The following is a 26,871-nucleotide window of genomic DNA, read 5'->3' as shown; positions in this document are numbered from 1 at the left end:
AATTCCTGTCTCCCTTCATCTCATCTGCAATTGTGATAGTTTTGGTTGTATTTCTGGCGACAATTTGGTTGTATTTCAATGCTGGAATATTATTTAAAAAACAAAACAAAACGCCCACCCACCTTTAATTAGAAAAATAAAATCCTTGCCATTGATTTTAAGGTCTCCAAATAGACTTGAACCACCCTTGCATACATAGATTTTTCTTTGGAAATCCATCTCTTGTGGCGTTTGAGTTGGCCTGTCTGCTTGCTTTGTTTCTAGGGTTTTTTGCCTGCCAGTTTGTCTTTGCTGGGAATCCCACTGGACTGACACGGCTCCAGGCTTTCCTTCCTCCCACATTGACTGTCACGGTAGAAGAAATCTGGGTTGCAACAGACACCAGAGACCGTGGGTTCCTCTGAAACTTCTGCAGATTTCTGTGAACTGGACCACTCATACCCACTTCAGATACTATTAAATCAGTGGGAAACTTTTTCACTGGAATAAGAGAGCCCCAGAGGCCAAGCTTGGGATAGAAGTCATGGCTGGATCTGAAAACCCATCTGTAAAGTGTGCAGGTACACAGGATTGTAGCAAGCCCAGCCGTCAGGCAGCACATTCTGGAATAGCTACAGGTAAACTGATCAAATTACTGCTTGCTTAATAATCTAAATAGGCACAATTTCTCTCTTCGCATACTTTGGCAAACCAGGTCAGATTTCTCTGCTACAGGTTTAGTGGGCAGAAGGATTTTCTTCATATTTTGGACTACAGATGAAGCTAACATTTTTGTTTGCTTACAGTCTCATTTCAGTTAGTATTCAAGTGTGGTTTCAGGTAAACAAGGCTGTGCATTTGGTCTGTGCCACTTCATAGAAAATTTTGTGAGGAAATGCCGCGGACTCCAGGCATGTGTTTAATGGAAACACTACTTCTGCTAAGACAGCTTCCTCCTCTTGAGTTCGGCACCTTGTCACCTCTACCTGTTAGTCATATTCACCTGCTGTATGCTTAGGCAGGAATGTGTTGTGTAAATATTTCTGACTTCATGCTTACCTAGCACAGACATCCTCCTGCCAGCGTAGTCTGCTGCTGTACTGTGTTAGCCCAGAGGAGTGGAGTACTGGGCAGACGCTGAATGAGGTCAATGAGATGTGCCAGAGATGTTTTACTCATATATTCATGCTTTGGTAAGAGGAGTGAGAAGTGCACTGACCTGAAGTTCTTTATATACTGTTTTCCAGTTTTGGGTCTCTTGACTCAGAGGCCTGACATTGTTGTATGCAGTTCTCTCTTTTGTCTTCTGTTTATTTTTAATAAGACTTGGGGCAGAGGGGGAAGAGCAAGTTTACTTTGGGCCCAAGAAGTGGAAGTTGTATTTGGTTTTACTACCAGACCTAGGGAATGTTGAGGAAGGCTTAATGTAGTGCTGCTTCTGTGCAGTTTTATTGTTATCCTGCTCTTTCTGCACATGGATGTATTTGTTCAGCCAAGTTTACCTCTAGTAAATGCTGTGTGTAGTGATAATTATTTTGCAAAGGAACTAAAATGAGTGGTGCATGTTAAATACTGGTGGAGTGTTGTGGCAGGTATCCCATGGTCCCATGGCTACTGCCCTCTGAAGGAATGAAATCAGCCATGCCAGTGTAAAGCCTCTTCTTCCTGGCATAACTGGGCTGTGCTGGGGTTGATCTCTCTCTCACCTGGGCTCTGGGTGTTGATGCTGTCAGGGTCCCCATGAATCCTTTGCTCTCCAGTGAGGTGTGCAGGGATGTGGGGCCTGGAGATGGATGAGGGGCTGTCAGGGCCACCAGCGGTAGGAGTGCAGCTCTCGGGAGCCTTGGGATACCCCCTGGCCTCCCCCCTCCTCCTCCCAGGAGTTGCAAAGCCTCCTCTATCCCCTTCCCTCACCACTTGATAATGGGTCTGGGTCAGTGCAGGTGTCACCCTGTGGGGTGGCTTTGCCCATCGTGAGCCTCGTTAATTAATTACAGGGAGAGATGACATTTCCTGGTTGGGAGGTGACTATTGGGCACATGCTGGCCTAGTTTTTACTCCAGGTTTGTTACAGCGTGACGTGCTTTATTATCCACATCAGGGTGGTGGGGCGGGGGTTGAAAGATACTCTGCTCAGTTTGGCTCAGCGCAGTGAGCGGCTGCCTGCCTCAGGAGGAAGAGCGTGGCGTGTGAAGGCAGTGAGGACTTTATGTGACTTTAAATTTAAAAAGGCAAATTCAGATCAATGAAAAAGCGGGGATGAAATACCCTCTCCCCCTCCCTGAGAGCTGTGAGCCTGGTGCACCTTGAAAAAGAAGAATTAGAAATCAATTTATGAGGGGTTCTGTCAGAGGCGCCTTGGCAAAAGGCTTTCAGTGGAGCTTTGAAGAAGAGCGTGGCCAGCTGGGCGCCGCTTCAGCAGCGGATGCCTGAAAGGGATCTTGCTGCTTGGCCGAGCTGGAAGCACATCGCGTTGCTGGGGGAACCAGCCATGCTGTGGCTCCCAGGTGAAAGGATGTTTGATCTTTAAAATAATGGTGTAAAGGTTTATGTGAAATACATTGTCCGGGTTTTAAAAATATCATCTTGACATTTAGCGGGACATAAAGGGAATATTTCCGCAGTTTAGCTGATGGCTGGAAAATAATAATAAAAACTGACTACATCTGAAAATTGTATCTCAATTTCTGCCAATTGTGCTCTAGCTCTTTTAGCACAATGGTTCTGGGGAAGAAAAAAAAAAAGTCATAAAACCCACAGAAAAAAGGCAGTGTCAAGTTGACAAGGGCAAGAGTTTATTCTCCTAATGTTATTGTGACATTATTTCAGGATTACTTTTCCCATTGAAACTTTGTAAATGATGGAATCAAGAGTAAAGTTTAGAGTAAGAACTTAACATGGGAGAGCAAGGAAAGCAGCTGAGGGTGAGGAAGTCAGAGTGGAAGTCTTAAATAGTCTCCTGTTTTCTTTCATAAATATGATAGTCCTGATGAATTCCAGAGAAATTTGAATAAAGGTGAGTAAACATCATATTACCACAGAAAATATGTTAGGGGTAATAAGTAAGGGAATAACAGAATAATCAATGGTGAGAAGTTTGGAGTAAGCAATTTCTTTGGTGCAGGGGTAACCTGGGGCAGTGGCATGGATGGAGGATGGTGCTAGGTAAGCTGTGTTGAACCTGAGACCTTCATCTTTGGCAAATCATTTCACTGCCTCCTTTCTGGAGCTGCTACTCAGACATTTATTTTCAATCATGCAGCTTTGGGGCTAAATGTACTTACAGGGAATGGGGCACCTACAGATCTGCATGCTAAACTGCCCTGGCCCCTTCCTGGTAGCCCATCTCCTTAAATCTTCAAGGGATTGGTGCTTGCTTCTAAATTAGCAGGCTTAGCAGATGAGGGAAGTCTCCTGAGCAATGGATTAAACTTGCTCAATCAGTTGGCTTCAGTGACTACTCTGACCTAACTAGACTTTGTCTGTCCCTTGTTGCTCTGCTGCACCCTTGCATATTTTTAGCACTGTGCCATGGCCGCAGCATCCTGCTCTGGGACCTCGTATGGCTGATCAGCGCGATTGCTCAGCCATGCCTGATGTTGGCATCACGGAGACAGGGGAGAGGCTGCAAGTCTGGAAAGAGCCCTGCTGAAGGGCACATATTCCCAGCATGTCCCTGTGCCCACCCTGCGCCTTTTGCCTGCAGCCATCTCGCAGCCCAGGGACCCAGACACCCTCTGCAGTTGCCTGATCTACCCGGGAATCTGGTGCAGCAAGACTCACAAGTCAAGGGGCTTGATGTCTGCTTTAATAAGGACTTCTTTCCTGCTCTTGAGCTCTTTCTGAGTAGCTTTTATTTTGAAGATGCCAGTCTGGACTACTCTTCTGGGATCTGCCAGGCAGCAGCTTTTATAAACAAGATCATCAGAATGCCTTTTTTTTTTTTGAGGGGGGGGGGGGGAGAGTTGCATTAGGAACACCTGCAGAAAATTGCCTCAGGGAGTAGTTTACCTTAGAGAGGCAAGGTACTGCTGATGGCTGATTAGAGCCAACTTACAAATTGCTGCAGGCAATGGGGCCAGAAGCCCTTTAGTTATGAGTATGCAAGCCCCTGCTGAGTGGTGAGTGTAGTCCCTCCTGTTTTTCTGTCCACCTTCCCCCACTCCCTGTTTTGAGCATTGTGAGTAGCTGGGTTCAGATGTGTGATCTTATTTTACAGCCTTTCCATGCTGCTTTTGAGGAGCACCAAATATTCTAGAAGCTGGAAACAAAATCTTACACCAATTAATACGTTGCTGGGAAGAGCTCCAGTTTCACTGTAGAGACACCTTTTGAAGGCAGAAGCAGTGGGGATGGATTTGCCCTGAATGCCAGGGAAAAAACAATCCTTCTACTGGGAGTGAAATCTACATCCAAAATGCACGTTCAAAGCAGCAGTTGTGTGGATAGGGAAAACAGGATGTGATCTCACAGTAAGTATCACAAAACCTTCCTTAAAATATACATTAAGGTTAAAAAAAGGAAAATAAAAAAAAACCACCCAGGAGTTGAAGTCCATTCTATACCTTACCCCCCCCCTTTTTTTTTTTTTTTTTTTTTGCTATGAAGTGTGACTTTACAAGAGACAGTCCCCAGGATGAAGCCTCTAACTGTTTTGGGGTGTGTAGCAGGTATATGACCTGGTATGCGTTAGGGTGGGTGCTGGTGCTCTGAGAGCACCTCTGTGCATAGTGGCCCCATCAGCAAGCACAGAGCTGGTGCAGCTTTGCGTTTCCAGCCTGGGAGCCCACGGTGATGGAGCAGGGCCCGGGCAGAGCCCTTCAGGGAAGCAATGGCTGGCTGAGGCCTGGCAAGTGCCAGGCATGGGCTGCTCCCTGGAGAGGAAACACTTTGTTTTAGACTAAATGCTTACTGTGATCCTTCCTTAACTTTTTCACCGCAAATCTGCGGGAATCCAGGATTGAAAAGGTACGTTTCTAAAATAGATCCCAAGTATTTATGATCAGAGTGTCAGTTTAAGCTGAGTAATAAATTGCATCTCTACACAGGGGAGAAATATCACTTAAAATTTCATGATAAATGAATGGCAAATTTTTTTAGGTAAATTTGTCAGCAGGATAATTGTTTGAGTAAAGACCTAGCACTCATAAGATGAGAGTAGTAGGAAAGCTACAGCTGAGGCAGTAGTTTTTAAACAAACCCCTTTGGAGGTGGTACAAGCTGCTTTATCTTGTTTCTCTGGCTAGCATTCCTTTGGTGGCTGTCACATGTTTACCAACCAGTAGGCTTCCTTCTTCCTTGGGACATTAAATCCACAAGCACGTGCAGAGAAAAGAGCTTGAGCACTGCTGCTGTTTCTGAAACTCAGGATTGTGCCTCTCTTCAGCTTTGCCCAGCTGATATGAACACCACAGATCCTGAGGATTTAGCAACCTGTCCCAAGAAGAAAGCTTTGAAATGTTTTATTTGTGAGAAAAGTGTTCTTGGGAAATTTCATTGCTGGTTTGACTTGTTTTGCTGCTTTATGTAAGTGTGATTAGGTAAGTCTCATGTTTTGAATGATTTGTGGCTATTTCTTGGTGAGCGGACAACTTTCCTAGTTTGTTACTTTGGCGGCAATTACAGTTTGAAAAACAACTGTGTTACCAACACTTGTTACTTACATGTGTCTTTGGTTTTCTTGATGTACAAAGGTCTTGGAAATTGCATGTAATGAAACAGGATTTAGCCTTTTCTTCTGCCTTCTGCTTTGACAGCGTGCCGTTTCCTGCTGTCACTTCAGATTTTACTGTAAAGCAGTACTAAGGCCATAATTCTAGATGACTAACACAAGTGCAGAGTATTCGCATTCCTGTTAAGCAAAAGGCACAGCTGATCACTGTGCAAAGGAAGCCATGGATAATTGCAGGTATTTGTGACTGAGGTATGTTAAAAAAGGGGCCTAAATGTAGCGTGATGGCTGTGGAAGAAAACAGTTGAAGGAATCCAAATAAAGTAGTAAGTAGACTCCATAGCTTGGCTTAGGGTATTTGAAAACATCCAAGGAACATGCTGCACTTCTTATTCTTTGTCCTTTATGTCAAATGTTTTGCAGAATGTGTGTGTGGATATTTGCTCCTCTGGGATGGACTGGAGCATCAGAACTGCAGAAGCCCTTGAAATACATGGAATCTATTTTAGTCTGTCTCCATTGTGTCTGTTTTGGCTAACAGTAGCCTCTATCTGCCTCCCCCCTTCTCACTCTTCTGACTCTGAAGTGGCATGGCTCTCCATTTATCCCTGAGAATGGTCTGACGTCACAGCTTTTGCTTGAAAGAAACTCCACGCAGATGCTTTGAAACTTGTTAACACAAATGAATCCTCAGGGACAGCATTGTGGTTGTTTTCATCAGGAGGGGGCCCTTCTCAGGTTTTGTAGTGCTGGGATCCTGCCTGCACGTTGCTTTTACAAAGAAATTATGGAGAGTGTCTTGCATCATTGACATTTGTTTTCTCTGAGATCATTCCTGCTCCCCATTAGATCAGTGAGAGCTCTGTTTTTGATTCTCCATGCCCTGTAGAGACAGATGTTTTGGGCATAAATCCAGAATCCATCTTTGGTTCAGTTTGTCTGAACTGAGACTAAGCAAGGCTGAGTGCCTGGAGTAGGAAGAAGGTATGATATAGGAAAGAATAAGGTGGGGAACAACATATAGGGAGCCAGCTGTTCTGGCCGTTACAACCAGCTGTGGTTCCCTCTTCCTTATGCCTGTGGGATTTCATTGCCTTTCCCTTATCACAGAACACTTGGTTAGCTGAGTGACGACTTCAGTTCATGCCCTTTTCCATGCAGCCCTAGTAACAAGTTAACTGGTTAGTTAATACTAACATGGATAGAGTAATGTTCATGGTGACATGCTAGAAGGTGGCAGTACTTGCTAAGCTCTTAACTCCATTAAATACATGACTCTAGAAACCACTGGCATTTTTTTCCCCCAAGCATTTGTTTTAGTGGCTTTTGTTATTGTTAGAACATATTTTCCCAGGGCATAGGTCACTTGGTCGATACCAGAGGCCTAGAAATCTTCCACACAATGTGCTCTTTCCTTGAAACCACACCCTGCTTTGTAAGCAGCCTTCTTCCGCTTCAGGGCTCCCTTTTAAATGCCAACAATTCCTCCACCCGTTCCTCAAGAGCTGGAGCCTGAGCTCCATAGCTAGCCCAGGTGCTGGGGAGCTGTGTGGTGGGGCACCCTCTCCTGCGCAGATGTTCTCCAAGCCAGGACAAAAAACATCTCAGGGTCCCCTGCACCACTTGTGGCAATACCGTGAGTTAATCTGGCAGCAAACTGCATGTGTGGAATCAAATTCAGCGTAGGGCCTGTGGCTTTTGGGTTCAGAGAGTGGTGGGTTAGTGTCCTCTGAGATGCAGTAAAGAATGACCCAGGAGGGAAAGGAGAGCCTGAATGCCAGGGTTGAGTCAGCTCTTCAAATGCCCCTATTCCCTTTGGCAGTTGCATGGAAAGGCCCTAGTCAGGGCTGTCTTAGGTGATGTAGTGCTGAGGGTTGTTAGGTGGTAGTTGGTGGCTTTTGACGGACATGAATTTCATCACCACCAAACAGAATTTCTTGTCTCAGCAGAAGCGTGACTGTGGAAAATTCCTCTCCCACCTGCTGTTCATGCCTCTCTTTGTGGCCCCCTGGTTGTGCTAAATGGCAGAGTGATCGTCTGTCTCTGTGGCTGGGCTTAAATTCAGGGGCTGGAAACCTTTAGTGGAGCTGTAGGAAGGTTGGTCTTATTTCTACTTTGGAAAAAAAAATATTACTGATTGTGCTTTCAAGGCAAAATTAGCCACCAAAGCTGCCCTTTTAGCATTGCCAATTAGAAGCTTTGGAATAAAGCAGGTGTTCTGCAGTGCAGCTTGACAGCAGGCCCCCATCTAGGAAGGCTGAGAGATACAGGGTTGTCCCACTTCTTCTTTTTGGTCAGCAGTTTGCTGCTGCTGTTACCTGGATGTGTTTAATGGGAGCTGAAAAAGGGACAGCGTGGATTGCAAAGGCTCAAAACATACAGCACGGGGCCTGTAGGGAGTGTATATTATGAATATTGGAAAATGTATTTTTCTTTTGAAGGCCAGGGGCTGCGGCGTGGGCGCTGTGAGGGTCCTGCCCCTGAGGGCAGCCCTTGGTGGGCAGCCGGTCTCCTCTGCCAGGCTGGTGCTGAGCACAGGCACGGAGCTGCCGTGCAGAGCGAGCACGCTGTGGCCTCCTGCCGCTGCCTCATCTCCTCCGGTAGCTGTCAGAAGGTGTCCGTGGCCTAAGGAGCCAACAAATAACAGGTCAAGGAGGAGCCAGGGCTGTGTTCGGAGGGTGCCGGGCTTTCTGCAGGCATGTGGCCTGCTCTCTGCAGATGGGAAATTGTCTAAGTATTAAGAGGTTTGGTTTGATTAGCTGAAATCTCCTGTTGGCAGCACATTTCCAGTCCCTGGAGCAATGGAGATCAGACAGGTTGCCAAGGCAACGCACAGCCTTCAGCGAGAGGTTTACTGCTGCATCGTCCTTGGTCAGTTGATGGAGTAGGGTTTATTTAGGTCTTTGGGAAAGAAAAAAACCTTGCTGTCTGGCCTTTTGCTGTGGTGAGTCATTCTGCCTTGGGTCAAATGGGTGGAACCAAGAACAAGGTTTTGTGGATGAGAAAAATAAGTACATGACAGCATAAAGATCCCAATTAGATTCCTCTTTGAAGAGGTGAGAGCACTTCAGTTCTGAGTGGAGACAACTTATTATTTGTTATCCCCCGGCACCTAAGAGAAGCAGCAACAGAGATCCTACTTTCTCCTCCCTCTCCTCCCCTTTTCCCTCTCTCCCAAATGTAAAATGGTTGGGTTTGTTTGCTAGAGGACTCTGTGCTCACTGTTGAATGCTTGACCCGTACCAGAGAACCTTCCAGTTTGACCTTCTGTCACCACTTTACTTGCTCTCTGCTCTTTCCTTTGTTGCAGAAGCCTCGATAAATTCAGCTTATGTAAGTTTTCATTTCATTACATTGTTCCTCCTTTTGCACCCCCTGGGAGATGAAATGCTTATCATGTCACCACTGTGAACATCACTGCAGCAGTGGTGGTGTGTTGGAAGTCATAGTGCTGTTGTTACCTGTTTGTTGATCTGGACTTAAAGTCAGGAAGCGTGTGGGGACATGGGCATGTGTCACCGTGACTGTTTCCTGGTCTTCCTGAGGTAACAGGGTTGCACCAGCACTGTGCAGATCTGTCTCTGAAATTCTGGAAGGGACCTGATGCAGTGTTCTCATACGCACGGTCAAGGAGGGAAATGCTATTGTGCTGAGTGCAAGGCCTTGCTTTGCTAAGTTGATAAAGGTTTCTTTAAAGTAATTCTGGCAGTGATAGGGAAGACATGCTACAAGGCTAACCCCACCACACCTAGTGAGTTGAAGTTGCTATATGGGAGATACCTTGAAAGTGCCTTTTTTGTTTCCCTTACTGTTGAGATAAATGTGGGTTGTGCTCAGCAGTAGATACCTTGTGTCCTGGTTTCGGCTGGGATAGAGTTAATTTTCTTCCTAGTAGCTGGTAAAATGCTGTGGTTTGAATTTAGTATGAGAATAATGTTCATAACACACTGATGTTTTAGTTGTTGCTAAGTAATGCTTACTCTAAATCAAGGACTTTTCAAGTTTCCCATCCTCTGCTAGTGAGGAGGTGCACGAGAAGCTGGGAGGGAGCAGAGCCAGGACAGCTGGCCCGAACTGGCCAAAGGGATATTCCATACCACAGAACCATCACGCTCGGAATATAAACTGGGGGGAGTTGGCTGGGGCCTGCAGATGGCTGTGCGGGGACTGGCTGGGCATCGGTCAGAAGGGGGTGAGCAACTGTATTGTGCATCACTTCTTTGTTTTGGTTTTTTTCCCCTTTGGGTTTTATTCCTCTCTCCTCCTCTCTCCTTTTCATTACAGTTGTTGTTGTTGTTATTATTATTATTCTATTTTATTTTATTTCAATTATTAAATTGTTCTCATCTCAACCTGTGAGTTTTACCTTTTTCCTGATTCTTCTTCCCATCCTGCTAGGGCTGGCGTGGGAGCTGCCTGGTACTTAGTTGCCAGCTGGGGTTAAACCACAACACCTTGTACAATGGTTTCTTCCTGAACTAACAAGCAAGAATTATGAAGCAGGCACCGCATGGTTTAACATGGGGAGCCAGGCTGGTATTTTCTGAACATGCAGGTGCTTCTGTTCTCTTGTGAGTTGGAGTGTGTGTCTCAGCTGGTGTTATGTAGCATGGGGAGAAGAGAAGGAATTAAAAAATAAACCTAGACACTGCTTGCTGAGAGACAAATTGTGGCCTTCCCTGTCAAAAAAACAAGGCATGACCTTTGTAGACATGTGTATATGAGAGGGGAAAAATTAACAAGGATGGAGGAGCCTTTAAGGTCTATATTGGCATCCTTACTTATTTACGCTTTTTGAGAGGATGGCAGTTGATAGATGTGTCACTGTGATGATGCACAGTTATCTTCTTTCTCTGTCTCAAAATACTGCATTAGTGATACCATAGCAACAAAGAAGTTGTCTTCAAGAAAAAGCAGAAAAAAAAAGCGTGACTTCAGTGTTCAAGAAAAGTGGCAGACTGACAGCCCTAGTCTTCTCTTTCTACCAGTAAGGCAGTGGTGGTGTCAGCTATGACAAAATGTATCCGATTATGAACTCTGTGTTGTACTATGACTGAAAACAAGCCTGGGACATGATCAAAGACAAACCTACTACAGTAAGAGTGGGCTGAGAATCTTCTGAGAAAATGTGCTTTTGTCGGACAATGAAATTCTGTTTAAATTGTAACTTTTTCTAAGGAATGCCTCATCTTGAAAAAGACTTTTGTAGTTCCAAGTTGTGTCCTTATTCAGGATGGAATTCCTCTCTGAGCAGAGCATGGTGATGGTGAGAGAAACCAGCTGTCCCTTGCCACTGCAGTAGGTTTTCTGGAGGTCAGACAGTCAAAGGACATGTGGAAGGAGCAAATTCAAGTCTGTCCTGCTTGATTCAGACTTGCATTTGAGTACAGGTCTTGCGTCTAATGTGAGAGCCCTAAGCAGCAGGAGACTGGCTTTTAGGGGCTAGCTTCTTTCTCCCATTTTATCTAAGCCAGGTAGTGTAGTTACTTATCACTACAGCCTTTTTCTTGCTTTCCTACAATTTAGGTGAAAGCTTTGCTCGCTAAGTTAGTCCCCCACTGCTTTGTGTGATGGCTGTTTTTACAATGCCAAATAGTTCCAGCATGCAAAACAGAATCTGAGCATAACTTGGAGATTAGGGTGAATATTGAGGCAGAGAATAAATCACAGAGCAAAGGCTTGAGTGTACTTTCCTAGTCCACAATCTGTGATTCCATTAATTTTATACCCAGTTTTTTCTTCACTGGGATGGAGAAAGACTGAGGCAAACAGCTGTGAAGGTTTGCAGTTTTTTCACTTTATCTCAACTGCTGACCAAACTCTGAGAACAATCCTGGCAGAGACTGGTGGTGGTAGAGGAGAACCAAGGTGTGGATGGGTCCCACAAGGTTCCTTGTGCTGTCCCTGTCAAACCTCTTCAGCCCTGACATGGAGGGGACCAGCTTTTAGTTCGTGGCTGGCAGTTCAAATGCTGCACTGCTCACATTCTCAGTCACCCTGGTCCTGTTAACTTCGGTGAATTTTAAATACCGTGATGAATTGGAGCCTTTTCTAAGATTATTACTAAGATTGACAATTAGTCTCTGAATCACCCTTCAGAGGCCTAGGTTGTTACTTGAGTCACCTCTGTTAGTGTGCATGGCCTCCTGTCTGTTAGGACACACTTCTGTTCCCATGTTCCATCCGTATTTGTGTGTGTGCTTACAGACAGAGGGATGGTGTGAGGGCCAGGACTCTTCTGGATGCAGAACGTCAGGCACCATCATTTGAAAACACTGTGTACTTGCTGTGGACTTGAACTAGTGCTTCACAGCTGTTTGAAACACATTCAGCAAAACAAATACTTCATCTTTTGTAACTGGAAAATGCCTTTTGTTGAAGGCAGAATATTTCACAGAACCGTATACCTGTTTGGTTGCAAACATAGTCAGGAGTGCTGCTCAAGGCAAGGGTAGGATTGCTGCTGCTGGGAAGACAGTGCTGCCACCGGGTTGTATGTAGCAAGATATACAGTAGCCTTTGTAAGGTGGAAGATCTGGCCTCAGGGAGAGCCTTCTGGAACTTGGGCCACCTTGTTGCTGGCTTTACGGCTCTCACAGGAGAGCTGCTGGATGCTCTCAGGTTTGCCCTCCCAGTGTTTGTGCCTTGGTCATTTATCTATAGCAGGTTCTCAGTGAAGTCCAGACTCAGTCTTGAGAACCCAAGTCTGGGGCTGCCCTTTCTGAACCTCGGTGAGCAGGTTATAAAAAAGAGGTGTGCCAGTGCTGGCCCTACTGCTGGCCCCCGAACAGGCTGCACAGTGAGCCCAGCTGGAAGGATAGAGGGTGCCCTCCTCTAGTCATGTACCTGGGACACATGGTGCTGGGAAAAGAAGTTGGGGGTTTAAGGGAGACTTTATCTCAGGCTTTCCATTTCTTTGGTGAGTGCCCTTGCTTAATGCCACCTCTTCCATGTCTCCTGTTGTGCCGGATGAACTCGGCGTTCCTTGAACTCAGCATTGCCAGGAGGTGTCAGGCACCTCTCCTGCATTGTGTCCATAAAAAGAATCAGGCTTTGGTGGAAGAAATGCCAGTCCTGTGGCTTTCAGGTGACTCAGGGTGATGGAGGAGATGCCTGGAGGCCCACGGCTGTTGCTGTGGTGTTAACTCTAGGAAGGTGCTATGGAAGTTCTGTTTGGGAGCCTCAGCCTTGGGGCGAAACGTGAGGTATTTCTAGACACTGAACTGCCTGCATAGGTGGATGGGACTTTTCTTGATTGTTCTTTTGGGTCTAACTTCCGCCGTTTGGGGTTGTGTTTGTGGCTTGGCTCCCCTTCTGTGGAGCAGTTTTGTTAGCATTTCCCTGCTTTGCAGGGTTGCTGCGGGGATAAACGCATTGAAGCCTGCAAGGTATTTGGGTACTGTGGTTATGTGGGTTGTATAAGAAAGGAGATGAAGTTGCTTTACTGTCTCTGAGACCTTTGAAATTGCATGCCTATGTCATAGGCCATAAGGGCAGCTTAAATCTTTAAAGGTGACCTGCAAATACCTCAGCAGCAGCTATGAATGGGACCATTCTTCCACTCTTTGATAGTCAAATTTCGCAGTCAAAGTTAATAGAAGTATAGTCAGATCAAAAGTGCTTTTTAGTCCTTCATATTCCTCGTATAAAAGGACTGGAGAACTTCCTCATTCTTGCTATCTGTAGATCAACACATAAAAATGAAGTGTGTGAACTGAGCCTTGATGCAGGGCAAGTCCTGCCTTGGGTGGGAATTTCACCCTTCTGCTACAGTGCTGAATGTGGTCTGATTGCCTTTCTGATAATGTATTTGTGGATCACCTTGAGGAGAAGAGGAGGAGTTATACAACTGTTCGCTCACAGTGCTGTTAGGAAGGGTCGGGCTTTGTCTCCTTTGAAATAGACATCAGGAGAGAGCTGCAGTCCTGTGAAAGCACACATTTATTTCTGAAGTGTTTGTGTATTGTGTGTGTGGTGCACATGAATAGAATTGCCACCTGTCCGAGGCTGATAACGATGATCTGGGGAGCAGTGGTCACGCGCTCCTGTTTCTAGCAGTTTGCTCTAGGAAGAATTGGTGCCTACGGCTTCCCTTGGTCTGAATTCGTGAGATGCTGCATGCAGTGAGTGGCTTTACCCTTTGTGGCACTTCCTAAGCTTGCATAGATACAGATTTGTTAGAGGTTTTGCTGTAATGGAAACTGTCTTAGCTGTGGCTCATGAAAACTCTTTACCTTTTTTCTGTCTTGCTTTCTCAGAAAGGTCCCATTGGTTATAGTGTTCCTTTAGGAATCCACATATGGCGCTATTTTCCTTCATAATCTTGGCCTTGGCTTGTGAGTGGGCCAAGTGACAAGATCCTGATACCCACGTGCTTTGGGCACCAAGTGGTGACTGAGAAACCTTCTTGGTGTTTCCATTGCATGCAGCAGGGAACTTGTCCTTGCAGTGGGGCTACTGTTACTGTTTTACCCCACACAACTCTCCTTTGGTAGTTTGTGAGCCTTGCTAGGCATGGGGCTTCTTATAGATGGACTCCTGTGCCTTGTTGCACTGTGAAACTGCTGATAGGGATGAGGATATGTAGGTATGCAAGTAGGTGGAAACTTTCTAATGCATCATAATAGTAATAATAATAACGTGCACTTCTACTGCCTTGCAGCTTTCGCTAGATCTTCTGCCCACGCATCAGCCTACTTGGTTCACAATGCAGTGTGCACGCTAGACAATTAGTGGTTGATAATGAAAAATGTCATGGGAACCAGCAGGAAAATCATAGCCTACTCCAAATATATAATGAAATGTAATTAGCACAGACAGTAAAACAGACAATTTATGGGTTTTTTTGTAATTAAAAAGTACCAGTAAACATTCCTTTTGCAGGAAGCTTGGTATCAAATGGAATTAAAGAGCTATTGTCTGGAATAGGATTTTTTGCAAAGTTTAACCCTTGCAAAACTGAATGGATTAAGGTTTTCATAGTTGCAGACTCTCCAAGTGACTCTATTGTGGCACTTCTTGCATTCATTCTCCTGGTCCTGGTCTGTCTGGAGGGGCCAAGTCTGCAAACTCAGAATTGCTGTAAAATGTGCTACAAGCCAAATACCCAGCTGGATTCAATGTGTGTAGTGGAGTGGCCAATACTTCTCTCCTGTTCTTCCAGGCAGATTCTCCTCTGAAATCATCTTGTAATGTGGAGGTAGCTTTGAGTGAGAGATTGGAGCAGGAACAGCATTGTAATGTCTTGTGCTCTTGTGTCTTCTGTCAGAAGTCCTCTGTTGATCTCACTTCCATCTTTGATCTCCTCTTTCCTAGAATGGGGCCCTTCACACTGCACCTCTTTGTTTGTTCTTAAGCAGTGTATGCAAAGGAGGGTGTGCAGTTATGCATGCCCTCAACTTGCCAGGAGTGCCAGCACAGTTTCTTGGCTTGTGGTCTCACCTGGGGCAACAGAATTTGTGGACCCACTGGGTTGATACACAAAGGCATCTATGGCATTAATTTCTTATCTTAAAAATGTGTGAGTGGGAGAGAGACCTGACTGAATGGACTGTTTGTGTCCTAGAGCACGTGGTGGCTAGCTTCTTCCCTCGACCTGGGTACCCAGGGCTTGAAGCAACAGTTGAATGCCTGCCTATGTCTCCTTGCCCTCAGGTACAATTTGTCATCTACTGCTGTAGGGCTGGATGTTTTACCTGTGTGAGAAGCTCTGACACAGTTCAGCAATGCTGTAACACAAGTGACATGTATGCATTTTTGCTGCCCTTCCTCAATACCCTCCCAGGCCCAGACACTGCACAACAAGCCAGAACAGAGCTCTACTCCAAATCAGTTTTACAATAATTTCTGAGAGGTAGTCTTAGCCTAGAGTTTCAAGTCTGAAGAAGCCCTTCAGCTGAGAGTTGAGAGGAGAGCTGGGCCACTTGGTCAGGACCAGGTGCAGCATGTTTTCCTTGTGATGATGGAGGAACAGAGAGCTAGCATGTCTCCCATCGCAGAGGGATATTGAGCTTCTAGGTGGAGCCAGGTGCACAGACTGTAACATTTCTGCCCAGGTATGTGAGACAGTGATCAGGTGCAAAATCACAGCCTTCCCTCAGAGAGACTGGCACAGACCTCTGTCTGGCATGGATAATGTGGAGGGGAGAAGAGGAGATGTCTGCTTAAAGCTGTGGGACAGGATGCACAAGCTTGTGCTGCAGAAGTCTCATCCACCTTGTTGCAGTTGGGCAGACCATCTTTAGGAGAGGGACTCTGTGGTTTGCTGCAGGAACCATCTGTGCAGGAGGTATCTGTTCCTGCCAGTGCTGTGGTCGTCCTTCTGGGGGCCCTTTCCTCTTTGCTTGGTGCCTGCAGTGAAGGGAGGTGTGGTGCAAGGATCTCAGTCCTTGTTGGTGGCTGGCTGATAGTCTTTGCTGTTCAGGATGTATGGGGAGGGGTCTCTGCAGTCCCTTCTTACCGATGCCTCTGTGTGGACACAGTTATTAGTGTTCAGTTAGTTGAAAGCTTCCTCCTAGATGTTGCTGCTGGACTTCTTGTGAGCTCTGACAGGAGGAGCCTTTTACATCTCTGCCCCAAGGAGTAGGGGAAGCCTGAAGAGTTGTCCCCAGTATTACACCACTGCACTACTACTTTCTTGTTCCTCTGCATCTGACCAGGAAACAAGACTAGACGAGCAACAATGCTGTTGTGCCAGTCTGAGATCGTTTAGAGCAAGTGGATAGCAGCTGATAATTTGTCTCCAAACTTTTTGTGATGCCTGGTCTAGTTAAGGGTCTACTTTTTGCTCTGGGATTTTGCAAGGTACCGTGCAGGTCTGTTGGAGAAAGGAGCACTTTGAGCATTTCTGCAGCTGGGGTTTGTGTAGCATAGCAGAGCATGTGTTGGACAATTTACATTTAAAAATACCGGTGGCTTGCTTATGCCCTCTCTGAGAAGGGGAAACCCTGGAATTTCCTTGGGCTCAGAGCTGAGATTTTATAGAAGGGCTTCGTAACTTCATAAATAGTAACAGTGGTGTCTTTGCCACCCATCTACATCACACTCTCTGCTATGAAATCACTCACATAGAGCATTCAAAATAGGATTGTCAGTTTGCTACCTACTTGCTCCAACTTTGCACACACACACATGTGCATGAGCTTGTGGACACACATGTGCATGCATGTGTGCACACACTCTTGTGTGCTGTGATGTGGTGATCCCAAGTGTTTTATATGTAAGGTATAAATCCTTCCTGCCTATGCCATGCTCAAGAAAAGCAGTTGTCAGTGATGGAACCCAGCCATGTATATTCTGGGGTTATGGCTACTTTGATTTAAATTCAGCTCCTTTGGTTTATACTTGGCTCCAGCCGCCACTTCATGGTGACTTCAGCAGCTGAAAATAGCCAGAATAGACGTATCATTCAGCCACATTAATGTCCCAGCCTTGTTCAGTGGGTGGAGGTGTGAGGGGAAGATGGGTCTGGTGTGTGCCTGCCAAATTATCCAGGGAAGCTTTGGCACCAAATTTCAGCGCTGGCAGGGAGACCTTCATCTTCATGGCCCCTACTCGGTGCTGGGGTGGCACAAGGGGGACACAGAATTGCCAGAGAAATGATTGTGCCCATGCAGAAAAGAGCAATGGAAATGTAGACTTGGTCTTGTCGTTTAAGCTGCTGTAATGCAGTGCCTATTTCTGTTCCTTCCTTAGGCTGGAGTGAGCAGGGTCAGAGCCACCTCCGTAGTTTGTGTAACCCATATTCCTCTGGGTTCGTTTCTGTCTGTTTTGCACAGGTCTCCTGCTGTGCATTGGTGATTTTTGTTTCCATTTGAGGCACATTGGCTTGTATTAATTTAAGTTATTTTAATCCCCTAGATCGTAGTCCTAACTGTGCACTATTAAAATTGTAACTGGAGATATTGTAGCTCTTCTAGTCTAAGTCTTTTGCTGAGTCAAGTCTTATAAACTCCCAGTAGGATGTTTCACAGGCAGGGCTGGCTCTGTTTACATCCTTGCCTCCTACTCATCTCATCTGTGAGCTGCAGCTTTGCAATCACAGTCATCCCTGGTGTGCCACTGATGCTGCTGATGTTTCATTTTTATGGGGTCTTTGACTTGAATTGAACAACTGAACTTCACCCCTTCCTGGTGAAGTAATTACCAGAATAACAAGACAATTTTTTTTTTTTTTTTTTTTTTTTTGCAGATAGCACTTACAGTTTTTGACGTGTGTGCCCTTGCTGTCCACATCAGATGATGTATGTAGTGTTTGTCCCTTGTTTTGGCATTTTGATATGTGTGAGAGAGGTGAAATGGCTTTAAAAGCTTTTTGCTGGCGCCTGTGGTTTGTTGCAGACCCAGTGGTACAGGCAGAATGAGATAAATTGAAATAAGGCAGTTTCTCTGCAGTTTGACATCTGGATGCTGACGTATAGTACTAGTCATCAGCTGGTACAAAACCACTGTGCTCATTACATGTGGCCAAACCTGACAGCAAGGAAGCTGGACTGAATTACCTGAGCTGGAGGCTGGTCTTTTGCAGCAAAGAAGGGTAATTCTGTAGTACAGTAATACGCTTCTTACTTCAGGGTAAAGTAACAGTTGAATGAGGATCATAGGCTGTACATTAACCTGGTTCTTAGTAAGCGTAATGGAGTTGGTACCATTATGGTGTAATCTGATGCTGTAGAGAGAATACACACATTGCAAAGGAGGTGTTGGGGCCATCTGTGTCCTCACCTAATCCTCTCCGCAGCCTCCCCTGAGAATTTACCGCAAGCTGTGCGGAAATGGTTTATAACCAACTGCCCTTTCTTGGCTGGATCCTTGTTGCAGTATGGATTGAGAGTGTCTCTCTTCAAGCTGGTAGAATGCTGCATTGATACGAGAGTTTATTAAAATCAGATTCTTTCCTGTGTTGGAGTTCAACATGTGGCAGAAACAAAGACCTTAATTGGAAATGAGCTTGGTGTGTAATACACCTTGTTGTCAATGTCCTCAGTAGACTGGCCCAACATGGATGTTGTACCCATTTAACACAAGTCCAGGTTCTGCTGAATTTCATTGCTATTTCTTCTGGGGAGAGGATGGGGAAACAGAGCCATGGATACAGATGTGGTTAAACCACATCTTCCTCTAGGCAGTTTTTCCTACTTGGGCTGATATTTTCTTTCTGACTTTCTGTTCCTAGTTATTCCTGAGGCTGCTGGGTATTTTGTCTGCAGCTGGAGTCTTCACTATTCTTCCTGCAGTCCTCTTCCGCTTCATCAACAAGAAGGTCTGCTTTGAAAAGAGAGGTGGACTTCCATACCTGGAACGACAAGGAAGAAGAAAACACTACAAAGAAAAGTCCAGAGTTCATGAGGACCTTGGTAAGTATCACAATATTATACCACCCTTAATGTAGAGATTCTTCTTGAAGGCTTTGACTGCTGGGAGGACAGAGATAGACCCATTTGCTGAGTCTGGGGTTATTTGTGTGGAAACAGCAGGGTTCTGGATAGACTATAGTAACCTCCAAAACCTGACCAAACGGATACGCAGTTGCTACCATGCTCCCATTATCTTTGTTGTCTGTAGTAATCTGTTGAAAAAGGGAAGGCAACACTGGAGAAAAAACATGCTCCCCACTCTGTCTGTTGTGGGAGTGTTTTGTTAATCCAGTGAAGAGCAAATTGTGAACAATTCTGAATAATGACACTGCCTTTCTACTCACAAAGGATATGCCTGTCCTGGTTTTCTTGTAGCAGCTATTACACGCTCTTTCATGCATTTGTCCTTGTCTGGAAACATGTCTTGGGTAAACCCATGGGTCCTGGAGTCTAAATAACTGGGAATTTTACTGTGGTATAAAAATAAGATTTTAATGTTTCTCGGCCATCAAAAAAACATCCATTCTGGTAATGGTGGTAACTGAGAAGTTGCTAATTTCATCATACATTTGTTTGAAAATTTGCTTTTCGTAAGTGTATAATCATTGAAATAATCAGCCAAGAAGAGGTCTCGGAAGCCTCCCAATTAAAAGGTCTGCTTCTCAGTGGTTCAGTTTTAAAGCTAATTATAGAAGGGCACAATTGCAAAGCATGGAGCCCCTGGCGGTCTTTTTGTTGTACATTTTGCCTTGTACGCAGAATTCAGCATGTCTGTTGCAAAAGGCATGATCTAGTCATACCTTAAGAGTCCAGGATTTATGGACAGTTGAAGGCTTAGATGCCACATGTGATAGGAAGTCATTGGGACTGACTGCTTCTAACTAAATGCATTAACGAGCCAGGGACAGGCACCAAAAAGTTTAAAGTACAAATACTTGAAATTATTCCCATCCATTGAAAGTCCTAACTTTAATGTTTTCAAACAAAGGCTATGTTGTTTTTTTTAATAAGTTTCCTTGGTTGACATTATTTTTAAGTCTTTCTTCCCTTCTCTTTGCCTCCCATCAAGTGGTGTAAAAATGTGGCTTTTATTTTGGTTTTTAAGTTGACACATCTCCCAGGAGTGTGTGGGCGTTGACATTCTATGGAGCTGTCACAGGCCATCATGTAAACATGTATTTGCAATGGTTTTTAAAATGTGAATTATTAATAATAAGGGTGGCTTGCTTTTTTGTAATTTTTTCCTTCCAAATTTTGAAGGACAAAAAATTGCTTCCCAGCTGACACACTCGATGGCAATTTTCATTTCAGACTAAATCTTATGTGTCTGAGTAATAAACCTTTGAAAACATGGGTTTATAATGGAAACACTAATTCAACTTTAACTACAGCTGTGCCATACAAGCAAAATACCACACACATTAATGAGGTGCTAAATCTGATACGGCAGAGGAATATGTTGTAATCATTAATTACAATGGAAACTTAAAGTTGGAACCTGCTTTTTCCATTCAAACAAAATCAGCTTGGTGAGCTGGAGCGAAGAGCTATTTAAAAATATCATCTCTATATTTAGTTTAAATTTCACCACAGCATTTTGATACTTGTAAGGCCAATATGGAATATGTGTGTAGGAAATGCTAATGCTTTTAAAGGACAGCAGTGTGAGAGAATAGATTAAACCCTGGTATAACACAGTGTGTCATATGGCGAATGTAAAAACCAGGACCCTGAGCCTGGGCTGGGAAGCCAGGAAAGGCTGTTCCTAGCATGGCAGTTGCCTGGTGAGGGAGTTCTCCCAAGAGGAGTGTTGACAAGCAAGAGTTTGCTTCAGATTTGGAATCTGACTTTACTGGGTAGAAAGGAGTGGGACGGGAGTGTTTCTGACGTGTAACTTACTGGTTAACATTCACTCTTCCTCTTCTCAACTTCTGGTGAGCTGTGTTTGTGACAAGGAGATCCTGACTCTAAAGACTCTGCTGTTCTTTAACATGTAGGCCACTAATGATTGTTCTTCCCAGTTCTAAGCTTTCAAACTGTGGGAATCATTTTGCATCTCCACATCTGGAATTAGAAGTGGTTAGAACATACCTGTCTGCTATGACTATCAGCTTTTTTAACTGTCTAAATAGGAGAGAAGGCATTTTGCATTTTGATCCCTCTGGTATGACTATAACATCTGCAATAGGATAAACCCCAGTTTGCAACAACATAGGTAAATGAAGGCTGTAGCTGAGGAGGTGTGTATGGGTTCTGTGTATGAGATGCTTCTCTCATCTAGTTGAGTTTTGAGTTCTCTACTGATAAAAAGGAGAGAGTTAGTATAGAAACATAACATAAGCAAATCTGTCAACTTTGCACTTTGCAGGTGCACAGGCTGACATTCAGAAAATGTGCTGTAAAGTGTCAAAGTCTTTTTTGTTGTTGTTTTTGCTTTTCTGTATAAAGCCTGACCTTGGAACAAGGCAAGTGACAGAATGAAATAGATGTTTCCACCATCATGGCTGTAGGATACATCTGGCTGATTTGTTCCTAATTTGATTTTAATTGCACAGTTTGTGTCCTTATGAAAGCAACAAGATAAGGGAAAGATCTTTGTGAAAATGAAGAATTAATTGAAAACCTTTCAGGAGACACCAGGACAAAGCCTCTTAATTACTAGGATACAATGAATAACGTTTCTGATACTTGAGGCTTTTGTGGATCCTATTCTTGACTGATTCATTGACCTTAGTGATGAGCCCATCTCTTGAGCAAGGATGTGCTGCCCTGATTGCCTCTTGCTCAGCTGCCAGAGCCCATTCACTGCAGGGGCTGGAGCTCATTTGGACGCAGCCAGCCTGTATTTAGGATGGACTTGGCACTGCAAAGGAGAGCCCAGAGTAGGCTGCGAAGCTTGACAGAGAAGCCAGTAAACATGTAACTGATAGGAGGGTAGCACAGAGTTAACTTCAGGCATATCAAGCTTGCTTGGCTATGCCCAGGCATGTGCGGAAGGAAGTGGTGGTGGCATGAAGCAGTTGTGAGTTGACCAGAGTGATGTATGCTTTTGATGTAGGTCATGTGCAGAATACCTTAGTGAGGGAAAAATTAAACACTACACCTTTGGCCTTAATGGAGCCAGCTGGAATGGTTCCTCACAGCATTGGTGGTCTTTCAGGTGGTAGGGGAGTATGTGTGGGGATGAAATTTCCCCTTGGAGCATCCCCGCACACAGGGAAGGAGGATCTTCCCTTGAACAGAGGCCTGACAGATGTCTGTGGGGTCTTGTGTGAGATCTTTTGATGCTGTGATGGTTTGATGTCCCTTCCTGTAGTGTGAATTTCAGGACCAAGAGGTGGTAATGTGTTCTTATGTATTCTGATGGTGTTTATAGTATTGCTGAGCCCTTTGCTTCAGAAATTCATGGGTGAAATACAAATACCTACAAAAACCTGAAGGGCTGGTGCCAAGAGGACGGGGCTGGGCTCTTTTCAGTGGTGCCCAGAGGCAGGACAAGGGGCAATGGGCACAAACTGCAACAAGAACAAACAGCAAGAAGTTCCACCTGAGTATGAGGAAGAACTTCTTTACCTTGAGGGTGACTGAGCACTGGCACAGGCTGCCCAGAGAGGCTGTGGGGTCTCCTCTGGAGACATTCAAAACCCAACTGGAGATGGCTCTGTGCAGCCTGCTGTAGGTGACCCTGCTTTAGCAGGGGGTTGGGCTGGGTGACCTCCAGAGGTCCCTTCCAACCCCGACCATGCTGGGATTCAGTGAAATGAACTTCACAGAAACATGTGACAGTGCTGGGTAAACCCTTGTGTGAAGAGCTGTATCTAACAGTGTACTTCAGTGCTGTGACTTGATGAAGAAAAGGGCCCTCTTTGTTCTATACTGTAATCTTTTAATAATGATGTGTCCTGAGACCAGGAAAGAAATTGTAGTTTCCTGACTGTGCTTTATACAAAAGTATTCCAGATATGTCTTGCCTTGAACACTTGTTGTGATGTTAAGGATGTACTCCTGATATGTGAAATCAACTTAAACATCATGAGGTTTGAACAAACTTTTCCCCCCCACACTTTTCCCTTCTGTCTTAGCCTTGAGAGCACTTTCAGTTCATGTTCTCAAGCTGTTCTGCACAGCCACTGCTCTAGCCTCTGGGGCTAGCAGCACACTTAAATAAATGGAGACGCAGTTCTTATATAAACCACTCCTCTCCTGTAGCTGAGGCTTTAAGGAAAGTATCAACACCTATAACACCCAACAAAGGCAGGAATGTTAGCAGCACTATCTAGATGTCGACCTTACTTTGTGGTTGGTCTTTGTAACCCTGATGCTGAGTATCCAGTAGCTCCCTTGTCCTTGGCAAGGTGCAGATTGAAAATGAGTCTGGCGTCATTTGTGTCACCTAGTTGAGGTACGTAGCTCAGCCAGATGTTAGGTTCCTTGTCCAGCCAGCAGCAGGAGGGAGAGGAGCTCTTGAAAGGCAAGCATCTCCGTGTTCAAATGAAGCTGCTCTTCTGTATTGCTTTTTCTCTCAGTTGCTTCTATAGGGGCTCATGGGAAGAGTGGCTGGACAGGGGAGAGTGTGCCTGTTGCCACTGATGCCTGCCCTAGACATGAGAGCCTGGTTTGTAACAAGGCTGGATTAAATGAAGGGTAGAAGTAGCCATGGGAGCAGTTCCTAAGTTGGTAGGGACAACTCTCTGCTCAGATCCGTGGCTCTGAATTCTTTTAAAAAATTTGAAACTAGGTCTGGTTTGCCCAGTGACCCCCCTCAGCCTCCCAGCGTGTCTGGCTGGACTGGTGGTTGACTTAGCAGGAGTGGATGGAGATGGGAGCTACGGACTTAGCCATGTGCACACACAAGGATGGATAACCAGGAATCATCCACTGCATTTGCCACTCAGGGCTGTGGTTCCCAAGCAGCACTGTCTGCATAGCTCTATGGTGGTCCATAGGGAGCAGCTTCCATAGGCTCTGTAAGGATGGAGTGTGGGTGGGGGAAGAAAGAGTAACAGTAACTGGGTGACTCCTCAAAATGTTTCTAAAATATCTTCATTGTGTTAAACAGCTAGACACGCTCTCCCACTTCTCCTTTCCATGCAAGTAATTGCTCTGATTGACCCTGGCGTGTTACAGTCGCTGCAGACTGGGTAGCGTGATTACAGGCAGGATTGAGACTCTGTGTATAGGGTCTGCTCTGGGCAACAGCTTGCCAGCACAGGTAGGTGGGTTCAAGTGGTGGTGTAAATTGGTGTTTCTCCAGCTTTTTGAACTTGCAATTTCCTTTTGGCTCCTCTGTCTTCATGCAAACCAAAGAATGACGGCAGCTCAATAACAGAATGCACTGTAATTTCTGACTGCAGGTTTCTTCTTTCATTCCTCTAATCCAGTAATTACAGATGTTTCTCATTCCTGTGCCTTGAAAGAGCACAATTTGCACTACTAACACCACTTTTCTAATACTCCAGTGATCTGTGACTTTCTTTTATGCCCTTTTTGTAACCCTCGGTTTGAGTATAAACAATTAAAGTTATTCATTGTTGCTTTTTGTACTACTGCTTGGCACAGAACTTAGTTTTTGTGCATACGGTGACAAGTGGCTCTTCAAAGGCGCTTTTTTTGATTTGGAGGATGTGACTGGCTCCAGTGGAGTGACTCTGGACTTTACTAGTGCTGAGGCAGAATCTGGCTCTGCTGGATGTCTGGGCCAAATATGGTCAAGGACGGTGTTTCCATTTTCTCCCTCCTGAAAATTCCTTCAAGTTTTGTGGTAATATTTTGGTGGCAATAGAGCTATCTGTGCAGTTACAGGTTCCCTGTTTTGTAAGTGCAGTGGACTTAGGTGAAATGAACACACTTCTGAGTTCAGGAGGTCTGAAGGGTCTAAGCAAAACCAAAGGTGTGAAGTGGTCAGCACAGGAAATTGCCATCATCTCCTCTGCCCTGATGCTGATGGAGCTTCTGAGCATAATATTTGGATGCTGGTCTTCCAGCAGCACTTTTTTGCCTGGATTTATCACCATATACTCTATTTAGTGGAGAGACCTGGGTTTTTAGAAAAAGGCCCCACAGTTTTGAACAGTTAATGTCACATTTGCATAATTCCTTTTTTCTTATATTCCTTTACTCTTCTCCCCATCCCACTGAGACTGTGAAGATCAGTAATTGTTCCTGTTGTTTTTGACAAAAGGAGAACATGCATCGGAGGGGTGGGAAGAAAGGAGACACCATGGGGTGAAATATCCTGATCAAAACCACTTCTCTCCTTTGGGTATCAATTTTTACAACTAATTTGGCACAGCATCGCTAGTAGCGAGCTGCCTGGAAAGACATGAGATGATTTGGGAGTGAGGAATAAGTCTGCAGGCTCCCTGTGCAGAGGCAAAACTCCGTGCAGCAGGGTGCATTGCTGTCTGTCTGATCTCGTCTTTGCTTTCCCTTCACCCTTTTGCGGCTTGCAGGACTGATGTGTTGCACCAGCGGATTTATTGCCATGTTGATTTGTAACCCATGAATGTTTCCAATGAGAGGTGTGTAACTTATTGACATAAACTATTAGATCTTCCTTGAATGCCCTGGAGTTTCTGAATCACCAGCTGAAAAGTATTATTACAGAGCACATAATCACTTGGAAAGCGCCTGGCTTCTCTTTTCTTTGCATTAAATTCAGCTACATAAATAGCATTTTTATAGCATGTGGGCCAAAGAGGTACCAAAATGTTCTGTATTTCTGTTTTATTTTACCTTGGGGAAACTTGATCAGCAGTGACGCTCACAGTTGATGTGAACCTTGGGCACTGCCTGTGTACTTTCCTCGTAACACTTCTGCAAGAGGCTCCAATCAACTGTACAGCTTCAAATGGCCAGGCTGGTTTTGGCACATTTTGGTGACAGTTTTAACTGGAAATACAGTTTCGTTGTAGCAGTGTTTGGTTATCCTTCACTGTGAGGATGGAAGGGCTTTGAGCATCTTGTTAAATTTGATTTGGGCCACTACACGAGCAAAAAGTCCAGATTGTTCCCAGAACTAGGGTAGAGGATTTCTTGGCCCAGGGCTGCTGCTGCCTGCCTTCAGCAGGGTACGTTTCTAATCTCCCCTCGGCTATGGTATGTGTGTGCTAATTGGGCTCCAGTCTGAAAGGAGTGTCTGGCTCATTATGGTTTTCAATAGCTGAAAAAGGATTATTACACCATCTTACGCCTCCAAGCCTTCCTTACCTCCTCCTTTTATGAACAGCAAAACGGCCTTGTGTTTTCCACAGGTCCGTGATGTTCTGGGCGTTGGCTTAAGTCACACCTTGGTTTAGGTCTGTTCTCCTAAGCTTGAAGAAGGGCTTCACGGTGGGTCTGTAACACTGCTTTTCCTAGATGTCCACACAACTGTCCATGGATATGATCCATGGCATGCCAGGTGGGCGTGAGGTGAGCGTGCTGTCTGTATGAGATCAGGAAATAAAAGTCAGTGATTATCAGTGTCTTAATTAAAATTTCTGGGAAATGGGGAAGGCAGGAATTGTTCCCCTGGGTACCTGTAGTGTGGCTGTCTAAATCCGTGACCCGGCACGGTGCTCAGTTCCAGTCATGGACAGATGGATTCAGCAACTTGCCCAAAATGCTGAAAGAGCTTCTTGGTACAATTTTCTTGGCAGTGGCAAAAAGTGCATCTTTCTAGAACGGTGACGTGACAAAGATGTCTTCTGATCTTTGGAAGCTGGGAGCTGATTTCTTCTTGTGTCTCTATATGGGATGGTACCTTCCCAGGCAGAGAGGTGAGGCTGTGGATTTCCTCCTGATCTAGCGTTCCAGGAAAAAAACGTTCACTTGAAAATTGTTCAGTTACTATATGCTGAAACACATGTTGGGAGGCTTGTAGAC

At 45.0% G+C, this 26,871-nt stretch overlaps 1 protein-coding gene across 2 annotated transcripts in view; it reads left to right on the top strand.

The window, feature by feature from the left end:
- Window positions 1-286: 286 nt before the first annotated feature.
- The window catches only part of SYT16 (synaptotagmin 16), a 78,092-nt gene continuing 51,507 nt past the window's right edge, over window positions 287-26,871 (top strand). The window contains exons 1-3 of one of the 2 annotated variants that reach the window (XM_027802579.2): window positions 287-617; window positions 4,199-4,451; window positions 18,825-19,005. The gene's annotated coding sequence lies outside the window, so the exon portion shown is untranslated. Of the gene's footprint in view, window positions 618-4,048; window positions 4,452-18,824; window positions 19,006-26,871 lie in introns of those variants that run through there. The other variant, XM_055717350.1, reaches the window with a different exon arrangement.

Source organism: Falco cherrug, chromosome 7 (assembly GCF_023634085.1).
Source record: "Falco cherrug isolate bFalChe1 chromosome 7, bFalChe1.pri, whole genome shotgun sequence".
Classification (NCBI taxonomy): Eukaryota; Metazoa; Chordata; class Aves; order Falconiformes; family Falconidae; genus Falco; species Falco cherrug.
Note: the sequence above shows the minus strand (reverse complement) of the source record. Positions and strands in the feature narration are given on the sequence as shown.